The 13,831-nt window shown below is 47.8% G+C and overlaps 1 protein-coding gene across 4 annotated transcripts in view; it reads right to left on the reverse strand.

Annotated features, from left to right (window-relative positions):
- The window catches only part of VWA2 (von Willebrand factor A domain containing 2), a 57,537-nt gene extending 46,752 nt beyond the window's left edge, over positions 1–10,785 (reverse strand). The window contains exon 1 of one of the 4 annotated variants that reach the window (XM_059730134.1): positions 10,761–10,785. The gene's annotated coding sequence lies outside the window, so the exon portion shown is untranslated. The other 3 variants (XM_059730133.1, XM_059730130.1, XM_059730131.1) reach the window with 3 other exon arrangements.
- Positions 10,786–13,831: the final 3,046 nt, after the last annotated feature.

Consider the following 13,831-nt stretch of genomic DNA (forward strand, 5'->3'; position numbering starts at 1 on the left):
GCTGTCTTCAAGATCAGCCATGCTACTGGTTGGTGATTACTACAGCAGTAGCAGCTCTTGTGATATGGGTCCCTGCTTAATCAGAAGAACTGAGAATGATATTTTTTTTAAAAGAAGGAAACGCTGTTTTTATTGTGAAACATGATCAGCCTGTAGAAGTAGCTGTAAAACTGCCAGGATTTGGACTAGCTAAGAATTCATCCAGAGTCAAATAAGGACTTGACATTTAAGTGGATATCCAGTTTTGGGATGCGTATAACCCCTCCCAGCCCACCCTGGCTGCTGGGGGAGCCCTGGAGCCACTTCCGGGGTTTAGGGCTGCCAGGAGAACGAAAAGCCTGGCAGAACGGCACGCCGGGAGCTACGCTACAGCATGCTTTAGGAACGAGCTGTTTTCATTTAACCCACTGTTAGTGAACGGTTGCCAACCCCTGAATGAGATGCCTCTCAATGTCCCTTCCCACCCTATGGTTTGGTGGACAGGTCATTCAGAGTTGCTTACTTCAGGTTTCTTTCACCTTCCTATGAAGTATCTGGCACCGGTTACTGTCAGAGAAAGACGAGACCAGATAGATCCTGGTTCATTGGTGGAAACCGAGAATCAGTCTCTATAGGTCAAGCCTCAACTTTTGTAAATGAAGAGTTTCAGGAAGATTGGTGGAGAAGGCATCAAAGCCCAGGGTTCCCCCACACCTTACAAGAGCCGATTCAACTAGAAATGGCCCAAACTGAAGTTCGTACCTGCATCGGAAACTCAATGAAGCACAAGGGGTTTAAGGTCTGGTCTGGCCTGGGCCCATCCTTATGCCAAATTAAATCTTCTTGCTCTGAAGAAACTCTCTCCTGCAGTTTTGGATCCTGGTCCTTTTCCACAAGAAAGCTGATACTAGACTTTCTCCCTGCCAATCTAGCACATGGGCCCTGACTTCCTAGCAGGGCCAAGGAGCTTCATCACCTCTGCACTGCCACCCTGCGCTAGTTCACATTGCAGCACGATTGTAGAAGAGCATGCCCAGCCCTACCACTATCCCCGTGATCTCGCATCGCTGAATAAAGATATGTGTTTTCACTAAAGATCACAGCCTTTGAACTAAGCCTGATTGAACCAGGTCGTGATTTAGGCAGGAGACCTCCAAAAGAAAGCTCAGTCCTGTTCATTTGGTAGCAGGCGTTCTTTTAATTCTGAATCAGGATTGAGCGAGTACGTCAGCAGAAAGCAGCGAAAGATATAAAACCCAGTTCAGGAGAACTTAAGGTCCTCTTTGGTCATACCTTTTACAACAACAGAGCTGTTAATCCCAGTGTCCTTGCTGAAATCCAAGTCACGGAGCAATGTTCTAGCTAACAAATACCCCTGGGGGTTCATGCAGAGACCGCACCATTTCTTCCTTTTCCTAGATCGCATGATGGGCACCATTAAACATGGTTCCTACTCTAAAGAGGAGGCTGTGTTTCAAGGGCTGATATTCTCTTTAATCCTGACCTTTCTCCCCACAATATTAGAGAATAGCTGGTTGAAAAAACAGGTTTAAAATCCCAAACCACGTGCACATGTCTAGTTTTGCAATTAAACATCCCAAATTTCCAAGGAAATCAGACCTTGTTCCTTCTCCACCCCCACCCTCCCCAGGGGAGAACCCAACTTCCTATTTTAAAAAGAAGTGTTAAACAGAAAAAAAGTTCTCCCAGCCCTGCTGTGAGGCTGAGCTAACATTTGCAGAGGCATTTTGCGTCCTAGAGACAGAGGCCAGAGGAGAGTTATTAGGAGATTAGAGTCAGAACAACCTGTTCCTAATTGTGTTTTGCATTTCTTCAGTGCAAAGGCAAAGTGCATCACAAACATCACTTAACAAATCCCGACAAAAGCTCCACCATACCTGATGTTGCCAGATTATCAACTCCAAAGTACATTTAAATAAGAGGTGTGCATGCACACACACAAACCACATTACTTCACCAGGGAAGTTATTGTGTCCCTCTGTAACTTCAAGCCCCAGCACATGCCAGGAAGGTAAACTTATGCTTTTGCCGTGCCCTGCAGGCATGCTTTCTTCCACCTAATTCCAGAGCATACTCAGCTTAACAACAATACTGAAGCAAGGACAAGCCTTTGCTTGCTACCAGATGTGACAGGTGTGGCGGGATTTCAGGTTGTTTCAGTACAAAGGGATAAAGATGTTTCAGTGGCTCTGATTCATCTCAGGTTTAAATCAAGTAATTTTACAGTGAAATTCTTTCCCCTTGCTGACCAGGTAGATCCATGATAGCAGCAATGAACTTAAAAACCAACTCGGGGGCTCATCAGTGGGATGTCGGTGAATGCTTGCCAACCTCAGCTCCAGGATTAACATCAGTCAAACAGCTTTAGACAGTGTCTTGGCTTGGGGAAAGGGGTGGGAATAGAGGGCCTTTAATTTTCCCTTCTTTGGCATAGCAGTGTATGTTCAAAACCGCCTGCGTGCACTTCTGTGCATGCCATAATTGCAATCATCAACAGTGTAGGATTAAGACTAAAACCAGTCATTTCCACGCACAGAGACCCAAACAGGGCACGAGGACAGGTTAGCCGCATATGCAAATTAAGCATGTATTCTCTAAGCATGCACGCATGCAAACGAAGCACTTTCCATATCTAAAAAAAAAAAAAAAAAAAGGTGTTGTCAAGGTCCCTTTCTCCACACACAAAACCTGTTACAAAAAGTGCAGTTAAAATGAACTGGAAGCTAACCGGAGATCTGACCGCACCAAAACAGTGGATCTTGCTCCAGATCCAAGCCTCAGCCTTGCAAGCTGCATCTGGAATGGAACGAATAGAGCCCAGGTCAAAATGCTGCTCTATCTGGAACAAGTAACTTGGGCAGGTGACTGAGAAATGAAGCACGCTTACAGTGTGGCTGACAGGTTGTTGAAGTAGCATCGACAGAAATCATTGTGCGCTGTTACGTACTTTGAGGACCCCAAACCCAGGCCACTGCACAGCTCTGAGGCCCACTGAAACCCCCGAAACCGGAAGCTGTGTAATGAAACCACCTTAATGCACTTCTGCGGGCAGACTGCTGTGCAGAGCGGTGCAGCAGGGTCCCACCAGGCCCCCAGGGAACCTATGAGGGAGTCATCCCTTCCCTCCGTCCCCCGTTGTGACCCACGTGCTGCAGGTCAGTGGCTGAGGGCCCCTGTGATAGTGAGGGGCGGCTCAGGCCATGGTGCAGCCTGCAGAAATTGGACACCGATTTTCCAAATGTGGGCAAAAAACACCCCTTACTGGGGCCTCTCTGGGGACATCGGCCCTGAAATTCAGGACTGGGCCAGGACATCTGGGACAGCTGCTTGCACTGCACACATTTGTGCAGTAGCTTGGGTCACCATTCCCACGCTAGATCAAAGGGGTTAATAATAGTCTTTGTAAACGGCAGGATGAGCCCACAGAAAGGAGGTCAATTCTGGGGTACTCTTACTGATCGAAAAACAGCCTGAGGAGGGCTCCTACTCCAGGAAAATGGCAGGATGGGGGTGGGGGAGACCCTTCTCCTGGGGCAGGACCCCCACGTTCCTCCCATGGGAGAATAGCCCCTGCTCCATGCACTGCTCCAGCAGAGTGGGGGGAGGCGAGAAGGGGATCCTCCTGCACCGGCAACCCTCCCAAAGCCTTGGGAAGAGGTTTGCTAGCCACCCCCTGCATCCCTCCAGGCAGGCCTGGGGGCCATTCTCCCCAGCAGCAGCCTTGCTGGGGCTCCAGAAGAGTTCCCACCGCAGAAGGGGTCCCCACGACTGGGCAGACCATCAAGGAGTCGGTGCTTGCCCTCTTTCCCTTGGAGAGGGAGAGCAGAGGACTCAGGAAGACACCCAGGAGAAGCCAGCTCTGCCTTACCAGAAACCCCCTGAATAGCTAAATACTTTCTTTTTGTGCCTGCCGCAACATAAGGCCCGAGTCAAAACCTCCTGAATCAACAGTGACGCAAGGAGGTTTATTTGAAAGCACCAACCTGTAGCTTAAATAACCACCTCTTCTTAGCTGACAGATGTGTAGTTTGCAACAACAGCCAAACTTGCATACCTAGGGCCAATTTTTTCAGACTCTCCTGGTTTGTAACAGGGGAGAAAGAGAAAGAGACTGTCCCAAGTGTTCATTAAGCATATTCGCATTAACAAAGCAATTATCTGCTGCGAACAGAGCTGTAACAGCACCGGTTCCCTTTAAAGACCGTCTCTGGAAAGGATGCAATGCTCAGCTCGCGCTCAGTAATCCAACACACCAGCACGGGGAAAGAGATTTTCCTGCAGACTGAAGTCTTCTTTCAAATGCAGATTTGACTTTCAAGATAAACCCAAGGAGTCCATCTAAATTCCATTAGCATTTGGCTGAAGCAAAAGAAGCTGCTTATTCTGATCCCTTCGGTTCCTCTGGATGCTTCCCACCCCCGCACTCCCTAAGTCTTTCCAGGGAGGGGGCAGGGGAGCGCCACGTTAGCTCCATAGCACTTGGCCAGGAGACCTTGATACGCACGTTTGATCTGGCTGGCAGATGCCAATCCCAGATTTCACTACAGACAACAATGGAAGGAGAGCAGTTCAAATAAAAAGACAACCCCCACCCCCAGCTCTCCACGCTGTCGACTACCTGCCAGCAGCTCTGCAACTACAACCCCATCACTGAGAGGTGTACATGGTGCTTCTCACATCCTCCCTGGGGTCACTGTAAACATGTCTCCGAGACAGGAGAATTCCTGGATGGCCAGAAATCACTTTGATGCTGAAGGCTAGTTAAAGAACAGCTGTGCAACACCATCCTGGCCACTCCTCTAAGCTGCTTTCCAGTGGAAAACAAGCCTGGCCTAGACCAGGGGACTTCCGTCTTACAGGCGGACCGACAGATAGCAGCTACTATGGAGAAGCCATCAGCATGCACAGCTTCTTCCAGACCCCCACTGTCCACTTCATCAGCTGGGCTGGTGGGATATGATGCACATGCTAGAAAGCCACAGCTGCTGAAGGAACCGCCTCATGCACACCTTCTACCAGCTGCCAGGCACCAGCAAAAGCCGCCTTCCACTTGGAGAGATGGGTGTTATTTGGCCACCAGAAAGAAGGGGTTATGATGCTACAAAGCAGCTTTGAGCAAGGACATACCCAGACTTTGCACTGAGTTCTACCAGCTAAACTGGGTGACAGACCTGCCCCGACCTACAGCACTCCTCCTGTAGTCACTGTCTTGAAATGAGTCTGCCTTTTCCTGGTTTATTAGCTTAATCTACTACATAGCTCAGATCTGAGGGTGGGAGGGAGAGTGAAAAAAAAAAAAATGAAGGAAAAAGTCCTCAAGTGAATTGCTACAAAAAATTGGAGGAGAGGGGAATATGAAAACTGTCAGCTTTTTGTCCAAGCAAAAAAAAAAAAAAATAGTAGTATCTTGGAGTTTTCATGAGGAAGAAGAAGAGGAGCCTTGATTGAAAATTACAGCACAAGTTCCTGGTTTAATCACACCCTCAGTTTTTCACTGCAGACAGTTTTGAAAGGAAAATTTTTGCCAGCCTGCAGGTGAGATGATGGTTCCTATGCACAGGCAGACCTTGATCTTGCTGTTGTGCTTGACTAGGGACCCTGTTTAAAGTCAATCTGCTTTGGATCCGGTCCTCCCAGGATAGCCAGCACTTCCTGACCCCAAAAGCTTGGCCTAAAACTTAATGGAGAGCTTATTCCAATAGAAGTTACCCTGCTGTTGACTTTGCCAACGGTTAAAGCAGCAGGAGCATTTTTGCAAGCGTCTGATCTCTTCTATCTTTTATCAGATGTAATGTGCAAGCCCACTTGGGGAAAGATGAGCCTTACCTTAGGATTTTAGGCTAGAAGAACGCCCCTGAAGCAGCAGCTAGTGACGTGCAGGATCCCGGTAACAAATGCTGGGTTGGACTGTATAAACTAAAGGGATGTAGCAATCTCAATTCACTCAGTCTCTCAAGAAAAAGCCACCTACAGCTGGAGAAAAATAACTAGGTAAATAATATAATTATTCTGAGGTTGTGAAACCTCAGTCGGGTACCACACTGGGAGCGATTAATTCAGGGCTAGATGTCCCACTGCATTCACTATGTGCTGCCCTGCACCAGCTCCTTTTCCTTTTTGCAAAGGACAGGTCCAGGCTGGGACATCTGGAGTAGGTGTTTCCATCTCAAGGACTGCTCCTCACAACAGAAGTTACTTTTATGGGAGGCATCCAGACAGGTGTATGGGGTATATGCTAACGAGGTGAGCCCACAGAGACATCCCAGGCCCCATCCCTACAGCCTTACACCTTCCTGAGGATCCCTGCCTGTGCACAGCAGATGTTAATGGCTACTGATTGGCAGTTAACACTCACCTCCCACAGGTGGAAGTGATCACAAAGTAAAGGCAGCGGAAAATCCAGCCCCCTCTACAAGGATCTTAGCAGCACTGCTGTGTGTGCCAGCAAAGGAGATGGGCTTCATGCCTCAAAAATAATCAAGTCTCTCTTTAAAAGTTATGGCAGGGTCCACCACTCTCTTAGGGGGCAGAGACCCTTGATTCATTTGTCTCCTAATCCCACGAGGTTGCCAATTTAAAGCTCAAGGCCAACCAAGAGTAATTAAAGAGGCAGAGACAGCCACACAGCAATTTCAGATGCGACAGAGGAATGGCAAGCGCTGGACTTAGCAGAAAGCTAGTCGTATCAGGGCAGTGCAAAATCTTTGCCAATGATCCAGCAGCCGTTCACGATGACACCAGCCAGACCTTAAAATGCAAACGCAGCCGAGGCAACGTGCCAAAGCAGGGCTCACGAACAGGAACACAAGGTCTGGGGACTCCTGTGGCAAGTCAGTCCAGCAGTGCTCCCCATATTGATGCCTGCTCTTGCTCAGAGACCAGCATTCGGTATCGCAGAGGAAGATGAAAGGAAATTCGCATGAGCCAAGTCAATATGGAGGCGGGAGCAGGGGTGGCCAACATGCGACACACATACCACAAGTGACAGGGGTAGCCTCTGCGGGTGGCATGCAGCAGACCAGGGACAGAACAGGCAGTACAGAGGCAGAAAGGGTAAGGAGCAGAAAGCAGAGCAGCAGGTCAGGCAGGAGAAAGGGAATGGCACTCCAAGCAGGTGCATGGCTAATTTGTGGCACGCTGCCAAAACAGTTGGACCCCATGGGGTTAGAGGAAGAGGCAGAACTCTGCTTTTGATCCCATGAAACAACAGCTTTCATCAAAGCCTTGAACTTGTTGTCAGACAAGCCAAGACGACAATGAAATGTTGCCCTTGGTGCTCTTGGCATCTGACATATCAGTATGTGGCTCCTTGCCCCCCTCCTGTGCTCTGCGATCCCTGCTACAACACGCAGCCTGGGGCAGGTGCACATGGGGGGGACTTTGGGCTATTCTGCACTACAGAGAAGTGCCCCCACAGCTATGCCTGCTAGGGCCATGAAACAATCACATGCAGCTATGCTGGCAAAACTGCCCAGCATGATCGTGGCTCAGGCTTTTACTGACACAGCAGATGCCAATCAGAGAGGCGGCACAGATACATCAGCAGACGATCCCTTCTGCCACCATCTGTTGCATCTCAGCTAACTTACTGTGTTGCCATAGCCACGCCCGCACAGCTATGGTGCAAACAGCCCTGTCATACAGACAAGCCCTGGGCATGTTTGCAAGGTCAGAACTATTCTAAAGCCGGATAAAATCAACAGGTGCCTTCCCATAGGCTGTAGCAGGCTTCATCTCAAGCCCCTTTTATTACATGTATCTTGGTTAGTTCCATCCGTGACCCCCTTTTGGAAAAGGCAGCTTAAATCCAGCAGCATGGGTCAAAGACAATATTCTGCTCACATGATCCAACAGGGAGTTGCCATCCTGGACACAGGAAAGGACCTTGGGCAGGTTGCTCAGAAAGTGGAGCAGAGAAGCAGAGAGTTCAGGTCAGAGCACATATTTACATCTGCATTTAAAACAGATACCAATCATCTCAGGTTGCTCCTTCCCTTCCAACTACATGGAGCTCCAAATAAGCTGTTTTCACAGCTTTCAACTCCTACTGCCTGTTCACCTGCCAGCCTCACCCACAATTTCACATACACACAAAAAAAATCCCCTTCTCTATTGCCCTTCTCCATTCCAGGATCTCAAAGAGCTTAAATCACCTATAACCAAAATGCCTCCCAGATGGCAGGGGGTACTTTTATCCCCACTAAACACAGATGGAAGTTGAGGCACCAGAAGCTAAGTGACTTGCCTATGGCTACAAAGCAAGTGTGTGGCAGAGCAAAGACTAAAACCCAAGCACCAGCATTCCTACTTCCCTGGTCCCATTCCCAGATGTACATGGTTAAAAACAGCTGCAAACATCTTTCAAACAGGCGGATGTTTTTTAAAATAGAGTTCAGGCTTTCCAATGCTAGTCCCAGGGGAGATGCAAGAGTCTGCGGCTGTCCTGGTGACCCCATTCTGGGCCTGGCTTAGGTGCCACTGGCTTTGCTGAGAGCTGGCTCAAGCCCTCCCCATATTTTCTGCAGCTGGGTTTTAATTAAGGACATGAGATACTCCCTACCAGAGGACCTGTTGCAGCACATTCAGCACTTCTCCTCCCACTATCCCCACCCAAAAGGGGCTAGAAGCATGTCAAATAAAATGTATCAGTGTGCTTGCTTAACAACCCCGCACAACCTGCTCTCTGAGGTCCCAGCTCTCTCCAGTTCAAGAGAGGTAAACAGGGCCCTGAGGCACTCTTTTACTAGTCGTTCAGTCAGCCTGCCTGTGTCTCTTTAAAGGTCTGAGGGCAAACCCGTGGCCATGGCCATGTTCACCGAGTTTTTTTTAATTAAGGAGTTTTACACATTAGAAGTTGACCCTGAAGAAGTGGAAGGGGGGAGGGAGGGGAAGGCTCCACAACTGTGTGAAAAACCTCACACTGATTCTGTTCCCTATTGTAAAATGATAGTATAGCACATGGTAGAGGTGATCTCTTTTATTAGACCAACTAGATTTTTGCAAAAAAAATCTTGAATTGCAAGCTTTCAGGCGCACACACCTTTCATCAGGCACCAGAAGGGTGTTTGCACCCAAAAGTTTGCAATTACAGAATTTTTTTTGGAAAAAATATGGTCTAATAAAAGATACCACCTCCACCACAAGTCCTGAAAACTTTTTCCTCCTATGTCAGGTATTCAGCCTGGATGCCCGACATAGGATATCACAGTAACGCAACCAGAACTGCAGCTGGTTGTGCCAATACGAATGATATGCATGTGCGCGTGTACGTGTGTAGGCATATGGACACACACACTACATCTCACAAGTGGACCGCTCATGACTGGCTATGACAAAAAGTGCCTCACATGGAAGATATCAGATTACAGCCTATTTTTAAAAATGAAATCTTCATATTTTCCCATGCAGGAAGCAACTGTGACCACCTGAAATTGGAGATCCTGCCCCTGACTTTGTTTCAAGGTAATTTGCATCGTGACAGGTCCTCGCAGGAGGTCAGAGGCTCCATACCAGCTAGCAACTGCCTGCCCAGAGGAGTTTTCCATTGTTTGACTCCTCTGTGAAATCTTATGAAATACAAACTTTCATTTCTACCCGGGCGGGGGGGGGAACTTTGACAACCTTTTCTCCGATGCCCGATGAAGAATGCCCATTTGTGCCCAAAAGCTTGTAATTAAAGAATTTTTTTTAGCAAAAAAAATCTTGTTGCTCTAATAAAAGATACCATCTCTACTACGTCCTGACTGTCAGTTCAACCAGGGAGGAGTCTGTGGGCAGCTGGATTTAATCTCCAAAGTAGCCCTCCTCATATGACAAGCGATGTCAAGGCTCCTGCCGGTGAAGGGACAAGGCGGGGAAGCTGACGCAGTCCCTTCCACATTGATTAGAAATCACTGGTGTCAAAATACACGAGCACCCCTCGCCCTCGGGCAGCCCGATGCCACTCTGCTCCCGCACGCGAAGCCGGGCAGGCTGCAGAGGTGCCAGGAGCCGCAGCGAAGTGACCGTCCCCAGCACACGTGCAGCAGCGGAGCAGACGGTCGAGCCTGTCCCTGCTCTGGGAAGGAGCGGGTGGCTTCACACATGGCAAGGCCAGAAGGGACCTGGCAGGATCATGGGGTCCAGCCCCCCGCCCCAAGCAGGAAAGACAACAGGGGGGCAAGTGACCGCAGCAAGGGGACCTCTGGAAGATGTCCAGCTGAAGAGACCGGGCCCGCACTGATGCGCGGTGCTTCCCCCAGCAGCAAAGGGAACCGTCCTTGGACTTCTTGGGCCGGCTCTGCCACTAGCCCCACGAGTGGCCTTGGGCAAGTCCCTTTGCTTCCATGCCAGGGCCTCAGTTTCCCCCGGGGGAAGGGCCCGGGGTCCCCTCGCCCCGCAACTCACCGGCAGCAGCGGCGGATCCCGGCTCCTCCCGGCAGCCCGGCCCGGCCCAGGGGCGGGAACACCTCCCGCGCGTCGCCTCCCAGCGCAGGGGCGCTCCTCCCCGGAGCAGAAAGCACAAATCCGGCTGCGCCGGGAGGAGCTGAACCCAAGCTGGGGGGCCCGGGACAGCGGTCACGTCTGCCCCCGGCACCGAGCGATGCTGCTCCGTCACTAAAGCAGGGAGGAGGAAGGTGCTGGTGGCAGGAGAGAGGCAGGAGACAGGCCCCGGCTGGCAGAGCCCAAGTCCTTACCCTGCTAAGCTGCCACCGTTACAAAACAGGTCAGAGCCTGCCCTGCTCCAGCTCTCGGAGGGGTGCTTGTTCCGCTGCACGCACCTGGATGGAGTTTTCTTAAACAGATCAAATCCTCTTGCTGCCGGCTCTGCGATGTCTTAGTGCATGCTGCCCCCTGGGCTTCTTTTCCGTGTGCCTTCAGTGCTCTCACTCTTCGCGATGATGCATTAGCCCTGCTGTCCTGCGAGCTGCTCCTTTCCACTCTTGCACATCCTCCTTAGCCTTTGCAATATGCTCTTTTCCGGTAAGAGCTAGATGCAAGACCTGACCCTGCCCTCCTACCACCAGCACACTTCATATGACTCCAAATTTTGGCCCTTTGGAATGAGACATTGCTTCTCGAACTGCATCCCTTCCCAGGTGTTAGGGTTTGTTTAGTTTTTTTTTAATTTTCCCCCTAACTGAAAGCATTGCAAACAGGTATCTTCCACTCTCTTTACTTGTTAGGTTTCTCTCCCTTCAGCTAATACAAGTAGTTCGTTTCACATGTGCTTGCAGTCATTGTCACTCCCAGTCTCAGACCTTAGCAAGTTCATTTTGGATTCATTCATTTTTCTCATTGTATACGTTTTCAATGCTTGTAAATATAAAAAGCTAATTCTCACGACATGCTAACCCCTTCTTAAGGGACAGAACAGTTGAGACTAAAGTGATAAAGTAAGGTATCCGAGCTCACCAAATAAAATAAAAGCATAGTTTAGGAATGGGACTCTGGTCTTCCTGATTTCCAACCCAGCGAGAGCTTTTCCTCTGGGTAAAACATAGCAGTAGCTATGTTTGTCAGTGGGTTTCATTCTTACATCAGATCATCCTTATTCTGCTTCTCTATTCTAGCTAACTTTTTTCTTTAAACCAGTGGTTTTTCACGTGTGGTCTGTGGACCCCTGGGGGTCTGAAGACCATGTCAACTGATGCTGCTGCTCAATCAGAAGCATCTGAATAGCCACGCTTACAATTCAAAGGGATCAACACCTCCATTTGAAATTTCCAATGGGGTCTGGCAATTCCATACAAATTTTTTAGGGGTCTGCAAATTAAAAAAAAAAAAAAAAAGGTTAAAACCACTGCTTTAAACTCTGTATTTCCAATCATTGATTAGGGCCTACACCAGATATACAGATTAGTATCTTGTTCTATACAGGCTATATGCCTTTGGAGATGTATTCGCACTGTACTGGCAGAGGCTCCAGGATAAAGGCAGATTTCAATAGGTGTTGTACATGCCTATGTCAGACATCTGCTCCAGACAACGTAAAGCTAAAGAGACAAGAGAGGAAGGGCATAAGGGAATAGCAAGATAACCTTTGTAAAGAGGAATGAACCGTTTCCTCCATTGCAGGCAAACAGACAAATGTGAGTTTCAAGAAGTGAAGGATAATGTCTCTATTTTCATTCCAGGGGATAAATGATCTTTTCTCCAAGGCAAGGAAGCATCTTCAATGGATAAGTTGCATCAGGGCAGGAAACTAGTGGGGAAAATTATGAGTTTAAAATGGAATTCAGACCCTCAAGTTGCTCTACCTAACCACCTCACCTAAGCATTAGAAGTTTAATAGTAAGTTTGCAATAGTAATGAGGTAATTATGCAACAATGAAATGCAGTGACTCCTAATATTGAATATACACAATAGGGTGTAATTGGAATTAGAACCAAAGAGAATTTTCCTCTTAGGAAATTGGAGGAAGATTACACATAAGTAGAAAACAACTACCAGTTAAGGCGAGTACTTTAACTTTTCTGTTTTAAGACATGCCACAGAAAACTAAAGGGTTCCCAGCTTTTGTTCTTGCATTGGAGAAAAAAAAAAAGATACATCTGCATAGAGTCCCATGATGTCAACAAAGCAACATTACTAGACCACTTACCGGTGTTCTCTTATTCAGATAATGACAGTGCATGGCTCTGCTTATTTTCTAAATCCAACAGAAACAAATGTTAGAGCAGCAGACAAGAGTTGAGACAAAACACAGTGAAGGTATATGGAAAGGAAAGATAGTCTTGTGGGCAAGGCATATGGCTAGGACTTGAGTAACAGGAGTGGATGCCCTTCAATAGGTGTTCTGGCACATTAATATGAAATTAATAATGCATGACCCACCTCTCAGGGAGAACCATTTCTGTTTAAGCTTTGTTTTTAAATGCCAGATACTGTTCAATGGGGGACTAAAAAAAAATCAATCCATCAATGGTAACACACAATCTATTAGGCTATAGTATTGCCAGCTGCAAAACTAAGGCTGCAATCCATCCATGTCTAGAGGACAAACAGCCTAATGTTATCAAGCACTATACAATCTGACATACTAACCTTTTACACTTGACTTCAAGCATAACCCAGCAGAAAATATGCTGTCCACAAGTAGTGTTTGCTAAGCAGTGGACCAGCCAGCATGATTTGGGGCTTAGGATAGTTAGTGGTATCTATGGCCTGTCACAGCCCTCTGTTCTTCTCCTTTATATTCTACACACGGGAACTCATGCATTTCCCAGAGGTAGCATGATAGTTTCAGCCCTTAAGCTTGCAGTTTACTACAATCCAATAGCAATTAACTTTGATCTCCCGTTTTATTTGATAGCTGCTCTTGCGTAGTTTCTCAGAACTGGTGTGTTGAAACCGCACTGGAATTCTAGGGCAAAGATGACATTAATTAAAACTAAAAAAACAAAACAAAACAAAAAAAAAACAAGCTTCATTATTTGAATCTTCCTGAATCTTTCTATCCTGAACCATCAGCAAGACTCTATTTAAGCCTAGGTGATTACTATATAAATTAGAATCATTAAAAACAGGGCTGGAAGGAATCTTAGGAGGTCATCTAGTCCAACACCCATCCCTATCTAAAAACTGTCCTAGAAAGTGTTCATCTAACCTTTTCTTAAAGCCTTTGTGAACAACCAACATGCACAACGATGAAAACATACCCCCCCCCCAACTTTTCACAGGTGAAGGAGGGGAACAAGGGTGTTGCTGATAGCCTGCTAATGCAAGGACAGGTCCAAAGAGGAAGACCATAGCCCTGCTAGAAGACAGTGACAGTCCATGACAGCAGGGTAAAGTTCCTTCCTAAGCCCAAATGTGGAAACTGGTCTGACCCTAGGCAGAAGAGCAAGA

This window comes from Alligator mississippiensis, chromosome 6, assembly GCF_030867095.1.
Source record: "Alligator mississippiensis isolate rAllMis1 chromosome 6, rAllMis1, whole genome shotgun sequence".
Lineage (NCBI taxonomy): Eukaryota > Metazoa > Chordata > Crocodylia > Alligatoridae > Alligator > Alligator mississippiensis.